The 13,471-nt window shown below is 34.2% G+C and overlaps 1 long non-coding RNA gene across 2 annotated transcripts; it reads right to left on the bottom strand.

The window, feature by feature from the left end:
* Positions 1-5,502: 5,502 nt before the first annotated feature.
* On the bottom strand, positions 5,503-8,602 carry LOC136983586 (uncharacterized). Of its 2 annotated transcripts, none has more exons than XR_010882062.1 (4): positions 8,462-8,602; positions 6,739-6,906; positions 5,718-5,828; positions 5,503-5,642 (listed from the first exon to the last, which is right to left on the bottom strand). It is a non-coding gene; the product is annotated as an uncharacterized lncRNA (long non-coding RNA). The 2 variants fall into 2 exon arrangements; XR_010882063.1 differs by having other exon boundaries at positions 8,466-8,584.
* Between the last annotated feature and the right edge of the window lie 4,869 nt (positions 8,603-13,471).

The following is a 13,471-nucleotide window of genomic DNA, read 5'->3' as shown; positions in this document are numbered from 1 at the left end:
CAATCGAGAGAGAGAGAGAGAGAGCTCTACGGCTTCAAATCAAATACCTCTTAGTCGCGGCGATTAGACGGCCGGATGGCCGAGCGGTCAAGGCGGCAGCCTAATACTCTGAAGGACCTAGGATCGAATCCGAACGGGTCGAGAAATCCCCAGGAATTTTTCGGGGGGGTGGTGCGTTCGAATGTGTCGGGTCCCGTTCCTCACCACCCGATCGCTCCATTGTGGGCCTGGTCGAACCCATAATGATCCTACTAAAAGAGTCCCTCTTAGTGCCCACAGGGCGGAAAAAGTTAAAAAAAAAAAAAAGTCGCGGCGATCACGTCCGAGCCGATCTCCTTTAGGGGATTTGGAGTCGAGATTCGTATGGAGTTCAGATTCGTATGGCGTTCCTGGTCCAGGGCTTTCAGTCGATGATCGCCCCGAGGCGCGGGTGCAATTCTGTTTTATACTCTCTTTGCGAGGGATTCCGTGGGGGGGGGGAATCTGATGCAAGGTGACCTAAGTCCGATTTGTGTCCGGAGGTTGTTTGAACTAATTGTCAGAAATCGAACATTTCGTCAAATTTATTACTTTTGTCTATTCGGCATTGTTACTTATTCTACCTCATAAAATTGATAACAGCTGTCAAACATTCGGAATAAATGGTCGAATGTGACTTAAGGTCAAGATTTGTCTTGCGACCTTAGTAATAATTGTTCAGTCGGTGGGTCGTCTGATCGGGTTTATCAGTGACAAAATCGGACAAAATAGGAAGTGCGTGGATTTGTTCGGTTCGGACCCCTCTGTTAGGGTAACCTTCTCATTATCCTCTGCCAAGTAACAAATTCAGTCTCGTGTTAATTGGCTAGCGCCGTAGATCACGACGAAGGTGGAAATAAACAAATGATACCCGGTCGCGAGGGGAGAACCGTCTCTGACGTTCGAGACGTATTTAAAAGGGTAAAAAGTCACTTCTGAAAGTGCCGCAGAAATCGGAGGGGAGAAGGTCGTCTTCTTGACCTCCCCAATAACAACCGCGCATAGGAAAAAAAAGGAAAATTGGAGAAAGAAGGGAAATAATAATTAAGATTATTAGAGCTTTTAAAAACTCACAAAAGAGCTTAAAATCTCACACTAGTGTAAACTTTTTAAAAAATTCTTTGTCACTTAAATCGGTACCTTTAAAATACGACAATACATTTGAGCCTATTGCTTGCCTTATGTTTCACACATTTCAAGTGTTTTTTAATGTTTGAACGTCCACCATGAGTTACTGAAAATTCTAAAAAGCACAGTTTATATTTCACTTGGTCAATATGATCACAGACTTTTTCAATCATCAGTAAAAACATGGTTTCTTTTTGGCATTTTAGATATTAAATGAATTTAATGTACAGTACAAAATAATCGCAAATGCCGACCAGCAATTTGAACTCGACTAAGATATGACATGCGCAGCAGTGACGTGGACAGTGTGAGTTTCAGGGTTGCCAACTCTAATTGAAACAAAATACAGTAAAACTGTCTATGGTGACCTCCCACGGTTCCTTCAAAAAGTGGTCGTTTAGACAGGTGGTCGTCCAATACAGGTGGTGCTGTAATACCGTATTTCCGTACGTATTTTGCGCACTTTTTAGCTATTTCTACTAAGCAAAACTCGAGGTGATCATTTATAGGCGATTTTTTCAACGATAGAGGTATATTGGTATTGTATTTTATTCTTATCGGATAACTCGATTAACAAGAATCGTCATGATTTTATAAGACAGATTTATACTAATATTTTAAAGATTAATACAATACTTGCATTTCTCGATTATAATACACACTCTTTTTTCCGACTTAATTCAACTTGGTTCTTTTCGTTCGCTCCTCAGTTATGTGCATTACGTCATCGGTATACAAGCGCATCGTATCTCTCCATCACTTTGGTTTTGGTTTTCGTTAATTTAATCTTATTTAACTTTAAAAATGCTGTATTTTTTAATATTTAATATTTTCTTAAGTACAACAAGAAAAATTATTAATTAATAATAAAACGATTTTATTATTTTTTTCTCATAATACGATTTCATTACATTCCGCGATTGTTCAATGACAATGGCGAAATCGAAAAGGAAGGTTGCCTGTAAAACTGATTTTTGCATTAATGCGTTTATTGTAATTGAATATTTTGCGTGCGAAATTTACTTGGATATTATTTTTCCAAAAATAAAGTGAAAATAAGGTAGGTTGATACAGAAACTATTTATCGCACATGTACTGTATATGAGCTTCAAAATAAATAAATAAATAAATAAAATAAATTTTATCAAACGATGAGATCAGCCGATTAATTGTATCGTGTACAATAATTTATACCCCTAAGGAAAATACTGTAGGTCTACGGTAAAATAAATTTCGTTTTCCCACAGTTCCCTAATTGCCGTTCTGATAAACCAGGCCTGGCCAACCAAAATTGTTTCGCGGCCCACTTTGATCACGCGTAACATTATGGTGGGCCACAATTTAGGCAAACATGTTTTTAAAAAAGTAAAACAAATACAAAATGAATAAGATTTTATCGTTATACCAAGAGTTTGTACTCATACTTGCGCATTATAACAATGACAGATGCAAATTTTCATTTATTTAATTGTTTTGGTATACACATAACGGGAAACAAAAGTTTTAATAGATATATAATATCACTTAGCGGGCCACACAATTTAACGTGACGGGCCTCATGCGGCCCGCGGGCCGCGGGTTGGCTAGGCCTGTGATAAACCATTTTTACTTTCTCTGATAACTTTAATACGATCTTCTAATGACAGCACTTCGCATTGTCTTTTCGGACAATTTCGAACAAACTGAAATGAATTTTTTTTTGTTGCTAGACTACCGTATTTTACGGACTATAAGACGCACTTTTTTCTTCGAAAAATTTCCTCCAAAATTCAGGTGCGTCTTATAGTCCGTAGCGTCTTATAGGTATTTTTTTTTTAAAATTGTTTAAAAATTAAGGTGCGTCTTATAGTCCATAGCGTCTTATAGTCCGTAAAATACGGTAAATCATTAATACCTGCACCTAATTTCAAGGGTGGGAGAGTGGGTTCCAACAAGAGTTTAGACTAATTCATTATATTAGGAGGAGGAAACGTTGTTCAGATGCGTTCGAACAATAGTTTTGTGACTGGAGGGTCGCTATCTCCTTGATACCTCGTCAGGACTGACACACCGTGTTCCGATACGGTGGTGTCAGTCCTGACGAGGTATCAAGGAGATACTGAGTGATACGGAAGCCGAGGCGGCGTACGAACGGTCGCGCGAGCTGTCGCGTACACGGATTGTCGGATTCGGGATGAAGCTGCGATGAGAGGAGAAACAGCGAAACGGAAGTGATTCACCCCACTACTAAGTTAACAGCAAAAATAACTAATTTAATGTAACGGAATGTATACAGGACCGATCGAGAGAGAGAGTTTACATGACATCGCGTGTCGTTTAAATACCTGGTGCACTGGGTACGGTTTTTCCGATTGGTTGTGAAGTCACTGGGTGAGGCCTAGGAAGGTCTCGGTAATGTCTCGGTGGCCTTGAACGGCGGTTAATTCTAGCGAGAGTCAAAGTCCGTGGATTCTTCAGAGGTGTTCCCGGAGAAACACAGAATATTCGGGGAGGAACGGGCGGCGATGGGCGATGACGATAAATCTTTGTGGACGACACTAAGGGATACTCTCCCAGAGTCTCAGCGAACTCGGTTCCTTGAGTTCTTTTATATTTCCAAGTCACGTTGTCTCTTTTCACCAGTAGGTAATTTTTGTGTTTTAGTTTCCCGTGATACATTCTGAGTTCCCTGGGAAAGGAAATAACTCCAAGAGAGAGAAATGCACTCATCATCGGATAATAAACTGGAAAGTTTTTTCTCTTTTAGATTTAGAAGATTTACGTAAGAAAAATAAGATGAAAAATTTTCGATTCGATCTTTCACAGTTTAGACCGGATATATTTACGGAAGTGTTCGCTTATTACAGTTGTATGTTGTTTCGGACCAAAAATCGATGCCCGCGGTCGCGTTACACAGGTGGTCGTTTAATACAGGTAACTTATACGAAGACTATGTATAAAGTATTCCGTACAAGAAATTTTTGCCCGTTTTGACAAGTGCCCGTCGAATGCAGGTGGTCGCCTAAGCAGTTTTCACTGTAAGCTTTTTTAAAAAAATGAAATAAAAATATCTAGATCTCATAGGCTACGTGCTATTATAAATTCTGTGAAAAAATAAAACATCTAAATTTATTAGGCCATATGCTATAAATTTTAAAACATCTAGACAACATTAAAAGTACTTACAAGTTAGATCAGATACTAAATATTTAGATTGGCGTATTTAGTGAGTGTAATTGCCAAATCGCCATTTTACTCGAGGCTGCACTATTTTTACTTCTTGTATATTCGGCACTCTTAAAATTTTACCAAATAACCGGGACAAAATGACAAACTGGCCGGGACGCTGGGACAACATCGTCAAACCGGAACAATCTCGGTCAAAACGGGACGTCTTGTAAGCCTATTCATTATGAATGATATAAAGAAAAAAGAAATAGAATGGAGGAAAATCATTTAAATTCTGCCATTTAAATTTTGAGCTTTTATATACCACAGTCTAATAATATAAAAGCTCAACTATATAATCACAACGGAACACCATAAATTAATAATAAGATAGTTCAGTTATTAAAAATTGCTTTTAACTCGTTGTTTTTGTTAACAACTATTTTATTTAGCCTTTTCAATCATAATCCTAGTAGGCTTAATTTTCTGTTGCGAGTATTTTCTCAAAATTGTTCCGGTTTGAGAAAAAATTATTATAGTAAGCATGATAACAAAGAATGCATTAGAGTGAGAATTTCCCTGCGTTAGAATGGAGCAATAAAATCGCAATTTTTGTTTTAAAAAAAACCAAGTTTCTATAAAGAAAATCTCCATTATAGATTCGACCGTGTGATTTTGAGAGATGGAGTAAATATGTTGTTCATCCTCCCGATCACATCTCTCTCTCTAGAACAGTGATTCCGAAACTTTGAAAAGGTCGCAGATCATTTTATAAAACATATATTTCAGCTGACATAAATTGGAATATATTTAGTTTATCTAGAGTTTATCGTTTTTAATTAATCTGCAATATACTTATACGTACTAAACGATGAAAACTATATCCGCGCGACGTACAGTACAATGTATCGCGAACTTTGTGTTTCATCATTTTACTCGCGAATAACTTGAAAGTCGAATAGTCTTTATTAAAACAGGAAGTCCAATTTTTATAATACCGGTAAATATTTTATAAAAGCCTGCATGTGCAAAAGTATTCCTTGCTCTCTTCTTCCACGGACTTCATTAGATAGATGAAAAGAACTGTACAATTTCGAGTGATGATTCGAAATTCAAGTAGTTGTTTGTTCAGTGACTTGATATCCATCGGCACAAAGATAAATACATTAATATTTTATTAAAATATTCATTTTTAAAATACAATAAATTGTGATAACGATGAAACAATTACAGTTTATAAGAATATTAAAGGTTAATTAATCTTGATAAGGGTCATATACTGAATGGAACCAACACAAATCAGCCGAGGAAGAAATATAGAAGCATAAAAATTCCAATATGGTAAAAATCTATTTGTGTATATAATATGTTAATAAATATACTTATCAATTTACTTTTTTCAAATATTTTATATAGAAACTTACAGACGCAGAAATTCTCTCAAATCTAAATTTTTCACAATTTCTAATACTGAAAGTTACGAAGAGGCTGGAGTGTGCAAATATAAAAGTGAATATCACATCGATCACAAACATCTAAAAGAATAAAAAACAAAAGTTTTTTAAAATTTGTTTCAATTAATTAAACTTTTGTATTTCGTAAAATCAGTTACAAGAATAGGTACTTTTCCGTTAACCAGTCATTTTTACTACTATTTTTAGAGAAATGTTGTAATATTAAACATGTGTATACGCATGTTTAATATTACAATGATGTAAATTATACACGTGTTGTATATAAACGTGTAAAAACATATGTACAAACCCGTGTATAAACACGTGTATTAAACAAATTCATTATAATATTAAACATGCGTGAACTACAAAATAAAATATCGATTTCGCTAAAAATAGTAGTAAGAATGACTGGCGCCCAGTTAACGGAAAAGTACTCAAGAATATTCAAGACTTGAAGATTCAATTTATCTAATTTTTACAATTGAACGCGATAGTCTAACTTTTTAAACCTTCGCTCAGAGAACCCATTTAAAGAAAACTTTTCTACCTGTAGGCACCAAGGCTTTTTTTCCATGTTTATCATCGAAAAAAGGCATTGGTGCCCATGAAGTTTGAAAAAGTCCACAATAGGGGCGGCCGGATGGCAAAGAACATAGCCCGACGTAAAAATTCCTGGGGTTGCACACTCGTATTTGATTCTGGGTCTCTAGAGCAGTAGGCTGACCTAGACCAGCGATGGCCAACCCGCAACCCGACGACAATTTTAAGTTACCCACATTAAATGTTTAGAAAGTGTTAGGTTTTTAAGTTATAAAAAAATTTTGATAAATTTCAAAACTGCATAATCTATAAAAAAAATCTCTTTCTAAACTTTCAATGCAGGTATCGGTACCTCGAAATCGTCGAGCAGGTTAACACCATAATTGAGCCGGCCTTCAATCTGTTACGATATTCTAATTGAATTGTAAACAGTTATATTGATTCATACTGTTATCAAATATTGTGAGAGACAATTCTGTATTTTGCAGAACAAACTTAACAGTAAGGTTACTATAAGCACTGCAGTGGTTATGCAGGTAGATATAAAAGATTCTGTGAAGAAGTTGCCGCATGTTTTCGATGCTTCGATCGTAGCGATTTCACAAATTACAAATATCTGAAAAGAAAAGTTATTAATTATCTATTTTAAACTAAAAATGCAAGCATAAATTTAATAATTCATATTTAATCGTAGTAATCACAAAAAATTTTTTTTCTAAGATTTTAACCTGTGAATATTAAGATGGTTCTTTTTTTAATATGTGACCGTTCTTTCCGCCATCGGTATGGTTCGGTATGGCCATGATGGATTCGGCTAAACTCTAAACGAAGACAACTACAAAGTGGGGCGAAGCCTATAGCAACATAACTTTGGCAAATAGAGTCCGACAAAAGTGCACGTTACAAATTTTCTCGATGAAGCCGGAAATATTATGCGACTAGTTGCTAGAATTTTTTTAAAATTAATTCTTTTTCTATAAAACAGTAACTGGAGAATCCAATCAATAAAAGCGAAAGTGATCTTAGAAACTCGTTTTATTTAATAATTAAAGTTAAAATTCGACATTGTCATAATATTTTCTCCATATTACAGTATTTGGAATGCATTTTAGAATATGTAACAGTTAATGTTTAGGTTTGTTGCAACAATTTCAGAACAATTTACGCCTTGAAAAACAACTAACAAGGCTGAAAAATGTCTCGATTTAATATTTTTACAAAAAGCATACTGTTTTGGGGTCAGCCTGCTATTATGAGGGTCCAAGTACGAATTCGGGTTGGATCCTCAAATTTGTACGGGAGATTTCATACAGATATGTCAAACCTCGCCTCTCAGCACAGGCTTGTTGACGCCATGGCCATCTCTTATTGCAGGCCTGAATCCGTGGTCGTGAAAAAAGAGCTTGTTATTAACCATACAGTAGAAAATGTGTTAGATTTCTACATTTTGAAGCCGAATTTACATTACGAATTTATGTTTCCAATGAATATATTTTTTTTTTTTTTTTTTTTTTTTTTTTGGTGAAAACTTGAAAATACGTTTTTTAAAAATTCACTACTCTGTTGCATTTTCGATTTAATAAAATTTCTATATAATGAATTTTACGCGTTTCCCGGAGGCAATTCGTTATATAGACGTTCGAATGTATATGTATAAAAAAGAAATTTTCGCATTTAAGATTTTATAGAGTGTTATATGCTACCAAATAACCTTAAAAATGCTCAGCAAATAAACACAGAAATATAACATCTTAATCTGTTGCTGAGAAGAATATATAATTGAAATCACAAACGTTTTCAGCCCGATTAATAGGCCATCATCAGGTCAAAAACAAAATGGAACAAATACGTTCCATGTATAGAATACAAATATTTAAATCAAAATTTAGAACAAAAACATTTTAAAAAATATCCAAGAGAAACGGAAGAACATATAAAATTAACACAAAATAAAATTAACACGAAATAAAATAAAAAATATCATAAATCTTCCAGTAAACTAATTCTAGTTCGAGTTTTTAGTGAACTTTTTAATCATGTACTTTTTTGTTTTTGACCTGATGATAGCCTGTTAATCGGGCTGAAAACGTTTGTGATTTCAATTATATATTCTTCTCGGCAACAAATTAAGGTGTTATATTTCTACGTGCTACCAAATAATGTCAATTTACTCACTAATTGAGTGATTCTCAATATTAAAAATAAAATTTTATAGAAATTATGATCGCTTCTTCTTTTCGCCGATTTAGATTCTTGGTTTTCCATAGCAGATGCGCAATTAAGCTTAACGCTTGACGATTGGAGAAATGAAACGTTCTTCGAACTCAAATCGAAGTTTCTTTTCGTATTTCGTATTTAATAACGTGTTTTGTAATTGGATAATAATATTTAACGTATTGTTTTTAATATTATTATATTTTATACTTCAGTATATTAATATAATATAATTATTTTAATTTCAATGTAAGAAAATAATTACATTATTTTCTAATTCAGTCGTTTGCAACCTCTTTAAGCTGACAACCGCATAGCCGAGATGATAAAAGCGTCAGCCTATTACTCGGGAGAACTGGGTTCGTGTCAGGGATCTCAATTTTTAAAAAGTAATCTTTCTTTTAAAAATGTTCTCCAGAAACAGAAAATTAATCGGTCTTTACCGATTCATCCTCATAAAAGAGACTTTTTAAAATCTATTTTAAAGCAAGTGAAGCAACAAAATCTTTGAATACTGGCATGAACGAAAAAAAAAAAAAAAAAAACATCGTTACTTGTTTCACCAGTAGCCGAGTGGATAAAACCACTAAATACTGGTAATTATTCATAAGGTTTGCACCTGGTGCCGGGTTTAGATGTTACTAACGTGAAGAAAACTCTTCTTCACGTTAGTAACACCTAAATAGAGACAGTGGCTTAGCGTGGGTGTCAGCCGCCCGGGGCGGAGGAAAATTCGCCGCCCCCTTATTTAGGTATCTCAATTTAAAAGACTAAAATATACTGTAATTATAAAGAACTTTTCGGCAAGAACAATCATCATTATTGTGTATTGTACAGGTGTATTGTATTATTATTATTTATTGTGAAATTTTGCCGCCCCCTAAAAGTGTCGCCCGGGGCGGGCCGCCCCTGCCGTCCCCACTACGCTACGCCACTGACTAGAGACCAGTTTCCCATGAAACACCTCATGGAAAGCACTCCCCTTGTCAGATCGCCCACGTGTTGCGTTGGCTTATAACTCCAACCCCATCCAGTCCAATGTAAAGTACTGTGTGAAAGCTGCTTATATTATTTAAATTATTATTATTATTATTATTTTATTTTATATTAAAGGCTAGAGGTAGTCTTTTCAGAAATTTTTCAGGGTTTACGTAGCTAGATCTTAGACATTTTCCAAGAAGATGCAGAAATAAGTATAAAATTTTTGATAAAAAAATAATGTACAAATCTACCAACTCACATAGCATGGAGGAACTAGAAATGTCATCTGCTTTCTAAAATCGGATAACTTTTTAAAGCGTTTTGTTATATCAGAGTCGATAGATATACAGTGGAACCTTGCTTAATGAGCATAATTCGTTCCAGAGTCTTACTCGTAATGTGAAACACTCGTTAAGCAAAACAATTTTTTCCATAGAAATTAATGTAAAATACGATAATGCGTTCCACGCCGAAAAAATACTCAAATGTTTTACGTATAACGTTTATTTAAAAAAATGTACAATATACACTGTTAAGGAGCGTGAATCATCATCATTGTCTTTTCTTCTAGCGTGGAATGAACCATCCTGGAATAAGAATTCGATTTGCAAAAACAAAAGAAAAAAAATCACAGCTAATATGTTTGATAAATACTCCAAACGATATGCCAAATTCTTGGGTTATGTAAAGGCTATAATTATTAGAAATTAATTAATTTGACTATAGGTAGGCAGTTATGTTTCCATCTCGTATTAAATTTAATGATTATAAAAAGTTAATTTTTAATTCAGACATTTCTAAAATTTAATTTGGAACGGTCATTAAATTTAATGACTGAAGAATTTGGCATATTGTTTGGCGTGTTTATTATATAACGGGCTATGGTTGTTGATGTTTATAAGTAATATGTGCGAACACAAGTTTGGAAAAATATGTGATCGCAAGCGACACTAAGATGCTAGCGGAAGGAGTGCTAAATACAGACTGATGGAGCATGCTGCATGCGCACAATTCGGGACTTCCCCTTTCCTCTTCACTCGTTATGCGAAACATCGCTAGTTAAGTGAGGCAAATTTTTACAATTTGTTTGCTCGTTATGTGAAATACTCGTTGTGCGAGGTGCTCGCTAAGCGAGGTTTTACTGTACTGGTTTCTGAGCTATGTTCTGAAGCAGCGGTCGGCAACCGGTGGTCTGTGAGAAAATTTGGGTGGCTGTGGAGAAATTTGGTTATTGATCAACTGAAGGTTACGCGAAGTATTACGAAAGAATTGCAAAATGCTTAGTTGTTTTTTTTTCACTCATTGGGAATTTTTTATTCGAATCTAAAATCAAATACGAAGTGACTGTTATGAATAAATAATGAACAATAAACAATATTGTGAGTGCGATTATTGTCCTTCGTGGAAAAGCGCTCAGAATTCATAAACTTATTTCAAACAAGCAGTAACGAACTTTAGGCTTGCATTAATCTGTTATAATTAAACAAGCAAGTTTCATATTAATATCATAAAATTGAACTTTTATGATCTACAGATTTTGTAGCGTTTAAAAAAATTCATGATAGTGGTCCGCGGAATTCAAAATTGTGAGTTTAGTGGTCCGTGAGGTCAGAAAGATTGCAGACCACTGTTCTAGAGTTAATGTATCAAGTAGCCGATAGCTGCCGCTAGAATCGCTTTGCGGCAGATAGATGATGTTTTTTCCATTTGGTTGGTAGACAGTTTTACTGTTTTCAAGGAATATTGTAATTTTTTTTCTACTTTTTGTCAAAAAATCTTATTCATATATGTTTTACTTTTATATTATGTATAAAGAAAGAAAAAGCATATTTGGTTTTTTATAAAAGTTTAATAAAATGATAATTTGAAATTACTGATGAGAATGCAGATAAATTAAATCGAAAATATGAGGTAGTCCTATCGTCCGATCGTTCGGTAGAAGACACAACGCTAATTAATTATTTAGTGTTATTAAACATCCTATAAATACTTTTAAACAGTTTAATTTGTTTATTTACCTTTGCTGGTAACCCTCGATGTTAAATATATCCGCCATTTTTTTAACAAAATTCCCGTGAGTCAATGCGCGACGTTCACTGAGTCACATGATGTGAACTAGGATTTCTCAAACGGGATCACGGGATCCCAGTTGTTTTTTAACCCGGGAAATTTTTCTTATCCCGGGAAATCCTGGCAAATTTCTTAAAAATTCACTTTTTTCTTATTTTGTGTTAAGGTTAAAAAAATTTTGCAAATAGAAAGTACAGTTAACTCATAAACTGTCAGAATACATTTGTATTTATTAATTTTAAACTTACTTATTAGTTTTTTTTTTTTTTTTTAAATTTTTACTCGTTATGGCACGTCACAAATGGTCGATAATCAATACGTAGCTTATTTGTGGCAGGACTCTCAAAATTCTTTACCAGTAATATCTGTAATAAGTGTGCTTATGCTGTCTTAATTTTTAACCATGCTTAGTAGCTTCAATAACTGTGTAACGCCAAGTTGTGCAAATTGGGCAAGGATACAAACGAGTACGAAGTCTGCAAGTATGAAGTTTTTCTTCATAACCTGATTATTAAAGACAAACGAACTGCCGAATTATTGGGCTATGATGTTTCTATTAAAGCAATCCAGGTAGACAAATCAAGAATACTAGAGAACAAAAAAACTACTACAATCTCGAAATCTTTCAGGATACAGGTGAAAAAAAAACATAATATTTGTCTTCTCTTAAATGCATTAAACACGATTCCAATTACATCAATTAAATCGGAAAAGGCATTCTCGGTAGCAAGACTTTTCATCACTAAAATAAGAATTAGATTGAGTGATTGGAGTTCTGTATTGACAATCTTTGCTTTTTAAAATCTTATAAAAATTTACAATATTTTGTATTATATTTTATTTAAAAAACTAAAATTACCTTCTAAGTTAGAAGTTTGATCTAAGTTCATTTTTTTAAAACTCAATTCAAAGCATTTTGTTGTTGTTGTTGTTGTTGTACGCAGTTTCCAGCAAACTGTAATAAATTTTTTCTATTTGTGAAAATTTCTACAGCGTTATTAATATGATTTTGTAGGCTACGGAACGTATTAAATTACTTTTAAAGACAAAAAAATAATTATATCATTTGATTTCATGATAATTTTTATATCTTTAAAAATAATTAATTTTATCCCGCAATCCCGGGACAAGCAAAAGACCGGGAAATGAGAAACCCTATTGTGAATGAACGCCGTAAGGTCTTTTACTTGGACTTAAAGCGTCAAACGCGTACTTCTGCTTGCCGTAGAAGTTTAACGTTTGAACTTCGGCCGCAACCTCTCTATTTTTAGAAAATTTACAAACGTATTACGCTGTGATGGTAGATGCTGTGAAAGAAAAAACCTGCTCCTACAGAATTAAATAATTTCTGGATTAAAATCGTCTGTTTCTTCACATTATTATTCATAAATGCTTAAATAATCATTATTAAAAATATACGTCATAATTTTAACCCCAAACACAAGGCAGAACTTTTACTCGCCATGCCAGACGTAGCGAAAGTCATTATCAATCTTCTAGAATTGCCAGATAGCGGCGCTCGACGTCCGACGTTCACGTTTTGGGCTGAAAACGACGGCCGCGACCTCTCTAATGATTTAAATAGAATACGTTAAAATTTCTTGCTATATTTCACAGACAAATAACGATAACACAATATAAATAAAACAAGATCTGATACAATAAAAATAACATTATTATATAAATTTTATAAAAGTTTCTTTCTGAAATTTGAAATAATATAAGTGCTTTTAAGCACACTTATGCTTTATTTTCACTTATCCATATTATTAATACCCTTCTTAGATTCAACCATATCAGGGGACCTATTCTGAGCTCTTCCGATAACTGAACGAGAGCGATACACGGGACATTCGATAAGTCGCCTTAGCGAAAGGCAGTTAACGAACCTTAGACAAATCGCTATTCTGTGCTCC

Source organism: Centruroides vittatus, unplaced genomic scaffold (genome assembly GCF_030686945.1).
Source record: "Centruroides vittatus isolate TY-2023 unplaced genomic scaffold, ASM3068694v2 contig_884, whole genome shotgun sequence".
In the NCBI taxonomy this organism is placed as follows: domain Eukaryota; kingdom Metazoa; phylum Arthropoda; class Arachnida; order Scorpiones; family Buthidae; genus Centruroides; species Centruroides vittatus.
Note: the sequence above shows the minus strand (reverse complement) of the source record. Positions and strands in the feature narration are given on the sequence as shown.